Source organism: Manis pentadactyla, assembly GCF_030020395.1.
Source record: "Manis pentadactyla isolate mManPen7 chromosome Y unlocalized genomic scaffold, mManPen7.hap1 SUPER_Y_unloc_6, whole genome shotgun sequence".
NCBI lineage: Eukaryota > Metazoa > Chordata > Mammalia > Pholidota > Manidae > Manis > Manis pentadactyla.
This window is the reverse complement of record NW_026644611.1, coordinates 696,653-704,725: the sequence shown is the minus strand read 5'-3', so window position 1 is coordinate 704,725 and position 8,073 is coordinate 696,653.

Here is an 8,073-nt window from a genome sequence, read left to right as displayed (position 1 = left end):
CATGACTGGGCTCTGCTTGCTGTCTGCTGGTGGATTTTGCTGGAGCAGTGCTGGTGCCTGGAGATTCCATGATGTCACAACTGTGCATCTTTCCTAGAGACAGAATGTGTATGCTGAGAAGAGCAGGTTCCCACTTCAGAGCCTGCTGCCCTAGCTGGGGGTGTGATATCAGTAAGGCGGGTGCTGACCACCTTGACAGCATCAGGGAAAATGGAAACCAGCTCCAAGATAATGTGTGTTTCTTTTTATTTTTGTGTCAGTACATAACAGTTACATGAACAGAATTATGGTTACATAGGCTATGCCCTTTACAAAATCCCCACCACGTACCCCATAAGGGTCAAGTCCATGAGCCCAGAATATGCTATAGAAGCACTACTGATATTTGCTTTGCTATACTGCCTACCTTGTGCCTGCCCCCTGCCCACATATGTGTGCTACTCGTAATGCCCCATTTTACCTCCCTTCCCTCCCTTCCAAGCCATACTCCTCTGTCACTTTCCCTTTGGTACCCTTTAGTCCATTCTTGGGTTCGATGAAGCTGCTACTCTCTTGCATCTTCACTATTTTCCTTTTTCTAAAGCCCCACAGGTGAGTGAAATCATTTGACATTTTTCTTTCTCTGCTTGGCTTATTTCACTGAATGTAATACCCTCTATCTCCATTCATGTTGTTGAAAATGGTCGGGTTTGTTTTTTTCATAAGGCTGAATAATACTTCACTGTGCACATGGACCACAGGCTCTCCATACAGTCATACACTGATGGACACTTAGCTTGGCTATTGTGAATAGTGCTGTAATAAAAGAAAGGGTGCACATGTCTTTTAAAACTGGGCTTCTCCTTTCTCTTATTTATTTATTTATTTACTATTTACTTATTTACTGTATTTATAATTTATTGATCTACAATTACATGAGTTACATTATGTTTACTAGACTCCCCCATCACCAAGTTCACCCCAGATACCTGATTTCAGTCACTATCCATAAGCATAGTAAGACACTAGAACCACTACTTGTCTTCTCTCTGTTCTACAGCACTCCCCATGCCCCCTCTCACACTATACATGCTAAGCATACTGCACACTTTCTTACCCCACCTTATCTATCCATTCCCACTATCCACCCCAGCCCCTTTAGCTTTTCTAGCTGTATGTCCATCCTTGGATACTGTGAGTCTTCTGCTGTTTTGCACCGTCTGATTTTTCTTTGTTCTTATACTCCATGGATTTGTAAAATCATTTGACACTTGTCTTTCTCTGCCTGGCTTATTTCTCTTAACATAATACCCTCTAGCTCCATGCATGTTGCAAATGGTAGGATTTGTTTTCTTCATATGGCTGAATAATATTCCACTCTGTATGTGTACCTTACCTGCTTTTTCCATTCATGTACTGATGGACACTTAGTTTGGCTACTGTAAATAGTGCTGTGATAAACACAGGAATGCATATGACTTTTTGAAACAGGGCTGCTGCATTCTATTCTTTATTTGTTTTTCGTTTGTTAGTTTTGTCATCATTAATCTACTATTACATGAGTAACATTATGCTTACTAGAATCCCATCATCACGTTAGCCCCATATACCCCTTTGCAGTTACTGTCCATCAGTGTACTAAGAAATTGTAAATCACTACTTGCCTTCTCTGCATTGTACAGTCCTCCCTGCATCCCCCCACTATGCACATGCTAATTATAATGTCACCTTTCTACCCACCACCTTATGCTTTCATTCACACCCATCCTCCCCAGTCTCTTTCCCTTTGGTAAACTGTTAGTCCTTTCTTGGGTTCTGTGATTCTGCTGATGTTTAGGTCCTTTGGTTTTTTCTTGTTTCTTTTTTTATATTTCATTATCATTAATCTACAATTACATGCAAAACATTACGTTTACTAGACTCGACCCATCACAAAATTCCTCCACGATACTCCATTGCAGTCACTATCCATCAGTGTACTAACATACTGTGGAATCAGTAATTGTCTCCTGTCTGTTGTACAGCCCTCCCTGAGTCCCCCTTCCCACATTATACTTGCTAATTATAATGTGCCCTTAAATTTCCAACTCTCTTATGATTCCATTCCCATGCACCCACCCCAGTTCCTTCCCCTTTGGTAACTATAAGTCCATTCTTAGGTTCTGAGAGTTTGCTACATTTTTGCTCTTTCTGTATTTTCCCTGTTCCTATCCTACATAGATGAGTGAAATCGTTTGACACTTTCCTTTCTCTGCCTGGCTAATTTCACTGAGCATAATATCCTCTAGCTCTATCCACGTTGTAAATGGAAGGATTTCTTTCATTCTTATGGCTGAATAATATTCTACTGTGTATATGAACCACATATCCTTTGCCCATTGATCTACTTATGGACAAATAGCTTTGCTATTGTGAATGGTGATGATAGAAATATAGGGGTGTGTATGCTTTTTAGAACAGGGCTACTGCATTCTTTTAATTAATTAATTATCATTAATCTACAATTATGGGAGTAACATTATATTTACTAGACTCCCCCAATCACCAACATCACCCTAAATACCCTAATGTAGTCACTTTCAGTGCTCACAGTGAGATAATGTAGAAGCAGTTCTTCTCTGTGATGTACAGCTCTCCCGATAACACCCCCAGCATTATACATGCTAAATGTAATGAGACTTTATTTCTCCCCCTCCTTATCCCTCCTTACCAACCTATCCAGCACAGTCCATTTCCCTTTGGATACTCTTAGTCCATTCTTGGTTTTGTGAATCTGCTGCTCTTCTGTTCCTGCAGTTTCTTCTTGGTTCTCCTCCACATATGAGTGAAATCATTTGATACTTGACCTTCTCCACATGGCTTATTTCACTGAGCATAATACCCTCTAGCTCCATTCATGTTGTTGCAAATGGTAGGATTTGATTTCTTCTTATGGCTGAATCATATTACATTGGGTATATGTATCACATCTCCTTTACCCATTAATCTACTGATAGACACTTAGCTTGACTACTGTGAATAGGATGTGATAAATGCAGGGGTGCATGTAACTTTTCAAATCTGGGCTGCTGCCTCCTGTTAATTAATTAATTAATTATTCATTTATTTATGTACTTATTTATTTTTTTATTTATTATTAATCTGTAATTACATGAGTAGCATCTTGTTTATTACTCTCCCCCCATCACAAAGTTCCCCGCAGATACCCCATTGCTGTCACTGTTCATCAGCATAATGAGATACTGTGGAATCACTACTGGTCTTCTCTGTGTTGTACAGCCCGCTGCGTGCCTGCCCTCCCACATTATGTAAGCCATCCAAAATGTGGCCATTCTTTCCCTCCCCCCTTAGCCCTCCATTCCCACCCATCCATCCCAGACTCTTTTGCTTTTGTAGTTGTCAGTGTATTCTTGGGTTGGGTGAGACTGTTGGGTGCTGTTTTTCTCCTTCAGGTTTTTGTTTGTTTTTATACTCCAATGGTAAGTGACATCATTTTATATATATATGGAGGCCAGAACCACTCATGTTTGCTAAGATGATGCAGCTATCCACTGCTGGGCTCTGCCTGCCATATGCTGGTGGAGTTTTCAGGAGCAACACTGTTACCTGGAGATTCTATGATGTTGCAGTGGGACCACTTTCCTAGAGACAGAATGTGTATGAGAAGAGGAGCAGGTTTCCACTTCAGAGCTTGGTGCCCTAGACGGGGTGTGATTTTGGTGAGGCGGGCACTGACCACCTTGACAGCATCAGGGAAAATGGAAACCAGATACAAAGTACTGTGTGTTTAATGGAATATTACTCAGCTATAAGAAAAAAAATCCTACCATTTGCAACAACATGGATGGAGCTAGAGGGTATTATGCTCAGTGAAATAAGCCAGGCAGAGAAAGGCAAGTACCAAATGATTTCACTCATATGTGGAGTATAAGAACAAAGGAAAACTGAAGGAACAAAACAGCAGGAGAATCACAGAACCCAAGAACGGACTAACAGTTACCAAAGGGAAAGGGACTGGTGGTAGTGGGTGGGAAGGGATGGACAAGGGCGGGAAAAAAGAAATGGGGCATTACGTTTAGCATGTATAGTGTGTGTGGGGTCATGGGCAGGGCTGTGCAACACAGAGAAGACAAGTAGTGATTTTACAGCATCTTACTACATTGATGGACAGTGACTGTGAAGGGGTTTGTGGGGTGGACTTGGTGAAGGGGGGCGCCCAGTAAATATAATGTCCTTCATGTAATTGTAGATTAATGATACAAAAAAAACACAAAGTACTGCATGTTTACTTTTATTTTAGAGTCAGTACTAAACAGTTACATGAGCAACATTATGGTTACTATACTACCCCCATTATCAAATCCCCACCACATACCACATAAGAGTCACTGTCCATGATCCCAGTAATATGGTGTAGAAGCACTAGTGTTCTTCACTCTGTTATACTGACAACCTCATGCCCGCCCTCTTCCCACATATGTATGCTACTCTCAATGCCCCATTTTCCCTCTCCTCCCTCCCTTCCAACCCATATTCCTCAGTCACATTCCCTTTCATAACCGTTAGTCCACTCTTTGGTTCGGTGAGGCTGCTACTGCCTTGCTCCTTTGCTTTGTTTCTTTTTCTAATACTCCACAGGTGAGTGAAATAATTTGACACTTTTCTTCCTCTGCTTGGCTTATTACACTGAGCATAGTACCATCCAGCTCCAGCCAAGTTTTTGTAAATGGTCGGATTTGTTTTCTTTGTATGGCTGTATAATAGTCCACTGTATATACATATCACAGTTTCTTCATCCAGTCATGTACTGATGGACACTAGCTTGGCTATTGTGAATAATGCTGTGAAAAAAGAAAGGGGTGCACATATCTTTTTAAACTAATGATCTGCCTTCAATTATTTATTTATTGTGTACTTATTTACTGTATTTTTATTTATCATTAATCTATAATTACATGAGTAACATGTTTACTAGACTCCTCTATCACCAAAATCCCCCCAGATACCCGATTGCAGTCACTGTCCATGAGCATAGTAAGATACTTTATAAACACTACTTATCTTCTCTGTTTTACACAGCCCTCCCCATGTCCCCATCTTCCAGTATACCTGCTAACCATAAAGCAAACTTTCTTGCCCCACCTTATCTCTCCATTCCCACCTATCCACTCCACGCCCTTTCCCTTTGTTAACTGTTTGTCCATTCTTGGGTTCTGTGAATCTGCTGCTGTTTTGCTCCTTCTGTTTTTCTTTGTTTTCATACTCCATGGATGTGTAAAATCATATGATACTTGTCTTTCTTTGCCTGGCTTATTTCACTTAACATAATACCCTCTAGCTCCATCCATGTTGCAAATGGTAGGATTTGTTTTCTTATGGCTGAATAATATTCCACTCTGTATATGTACCATATCTTCTTCGTCCATTCATCTACTGATGGACACTTAGCTTGGCTATTGTGAATAGTGCTGTGATAAACATTGGAGTGCATGTCTTTCTGAAACAGAGCTGCCTCATTCTATTATTTATTTGTTTGTTTGATGGTTTTGTTATCATTACAATTACATGAGTAACATAATGTTTACTAGACTCCACTCATCATCAAGTTCACCCCAGATACCCCTTTGCAGTCACTGTCCATCAGTGTACTAAATTACTGTAGAAGCACTACTTGTCTTCTCTGTGTTGTACAGTCCTCCCTGCATCCCCCAACTATATATATGCTAATCATAATGTAGCCTTTCTTCACACCACCTTATGCCAATATTCACACCCACCTCCTCATCCCCTTTCACTTTGGTAACTGTTAGTCGATTCTTGGGTTCCGTGATTCTGCTGCTGTTTTGCTCCTTCAGTTTTTTTCTTGGGTTTTTTAAATTTCATCATTATTAATCTACAGTTATATGAGAAAAGTTATGTTTACTTGACTCCACACATCACCAAGTTCCTTCAGTATACACCATTGCCGTCACTGTCCATCAGTGTAGTAAGACACTGTGGTATCACTACTTGTCTCCTGTGTGTTGTACAGCCCTCCTTGTGTCCTCCCTACCACATTATACACATTAATCCTAAAGTGCCCTTTATTTCCCAACTCCCTTATGCTCCATTCCTTCCCATCCACCCCAGTCCTTTCCCATTTGGTATCTGTTAGTCCATTCATGGGTTCTGTTTGTCTGCTGCTTTTTTGCTCCTTCTATATTTTCCTTGTTCCTATCCTATAGGGATGAGTGAAATCATTTCACACTTTCCTTTCTCTGCCATGTTTATTTCATTGAGCATAATACCCTCTACCAACATGTTATTGAAAATGGTAGGATCTCTTTTCTTATGGCTGAATAATATTCCATTGTGTATATGTACCACATCTTCTTTATCCATTCATCTGCTGACGAACACTTAGGTTGCTTCCATTCCTTGGCTATTGTAAATAGTGCTGTGATAAACATAGGGGTGTATATGTCTTTTTAAACATGGCCGCTCAATTCTTTTTATTTAATTAAAATTTTATTAATTTATTTATTTCTCATTGATCTACATTTACAAGGTTTGCATTATGTTTACTAGACTTCCACCGTCACCTAGTTCCCCCCAGATACCTCATTGCAGTCACTTTCCGTGAGTGTAGAAAGGTACTGTTGAATCACTACTTGTCTTCTCTGTGTTCTGCAGACATCCCCTTGAACTCTCCCACATTATACATGTTAATTGTAATGTGCACTTTCTTTCACACCCTTATCCCTCCTTTCCCAGTTCCTTTCCCTTTGTTAACTGTTAGTCCATTCCTGGGTTCTGTGAATCTGCTGCTGTTTTGCTCCTTCAGTTTCGTCTTTGTTCTTCTCTACAGATGAGTGAATTAATTTGATGCTTGTGTTTCTCTGCCTATCTTATTTCACTGAGCATAATTGCCTCAAGCTCCATCCATGTTGTTGCAAATGGTAGGATTTGTTTTCTTCTTATGGCTGAATCATATTCCATTGTGTATATGTACCACATCTCCTTTACCCACTAATCTACTGATGAACACTTAGCATGGTATTGAGAATAGTGCTGTGATGAATACAGGGGTGAACATGTCTTTTTTAAACTGAGGTGCTGCATTTTATTTTTATTTACATATTTATGTATTTACTTCTTTTTTATTTATTAACTTAATATTTTATTATCAATAATTAACAATTACATGAGTTACATTATGTTTACTAGACTCCCCCATCACCAAAATCCCCCAAGATACTCCATTGCAGTCTCTGTCTATGAGCATAGTAAGATACTGTATAGTCACTACTTGTCTTCCCGTTGTTGTACACCCCTCCCCGTGGTCCCCTCCAACATTGTGCATGCTAATCATAACGTGCACCTTCTTACCCCCTCATCTCTCCATTCCAACCTATCCACTCAGTTCCCTTTCTCTTTGGTAACTATAAGCCATTCTTGGATTCTGTGAGTCTGCTGCTGTTCTACTCCTTCAGATTCTTCTTGGTTCTCCTTCTCCACAGATGAGTGAAGTCACTTCATACTTGTCTTAATATGCCTCGCTTATTTCACTGAGCATAATACCCTCTAGTTCCATCCATGTTATTGCAAATGGTAGATTTTGTTTTCCTCTTATGGCTGTATTCCATTGTGTATATGTATGACATCTCTTTTCCCAATTAATCTTCTGATGGACACCTAGCTTGGCTATTGTGAGTAGTGCTGTGATAAACGTAGGGGTGCATATGTCTTTTTAAAACTGGGCTGCTCAATTCTTTTGATTAATTAATTAATTATTTACTTGTCTTTTTACTTATCATTAATCTACAATTGCATGAGTAACACGTTTACTAGTATCCCCCATCACCAATTTCACCACAGATGACCCATTGTAGTCACTTTCCTTCAACGTGGTATTGTTGAATCACTGCTTCTGTTCTCTGTGTTGTAGAGCTGTCCCTATTGTTCCCCCCCAACATTATACATAATAATCATAATGTACAATTTCTTTCCGTCTCTTCTTCCCTCCATTCCCCCCTATCCAACCCAGTCCATTTCCTTTTGTTGACTGTTTGTCCATTCATAGGTTCTGTGAATCTGCTGCCGTTTTAGTCCTTC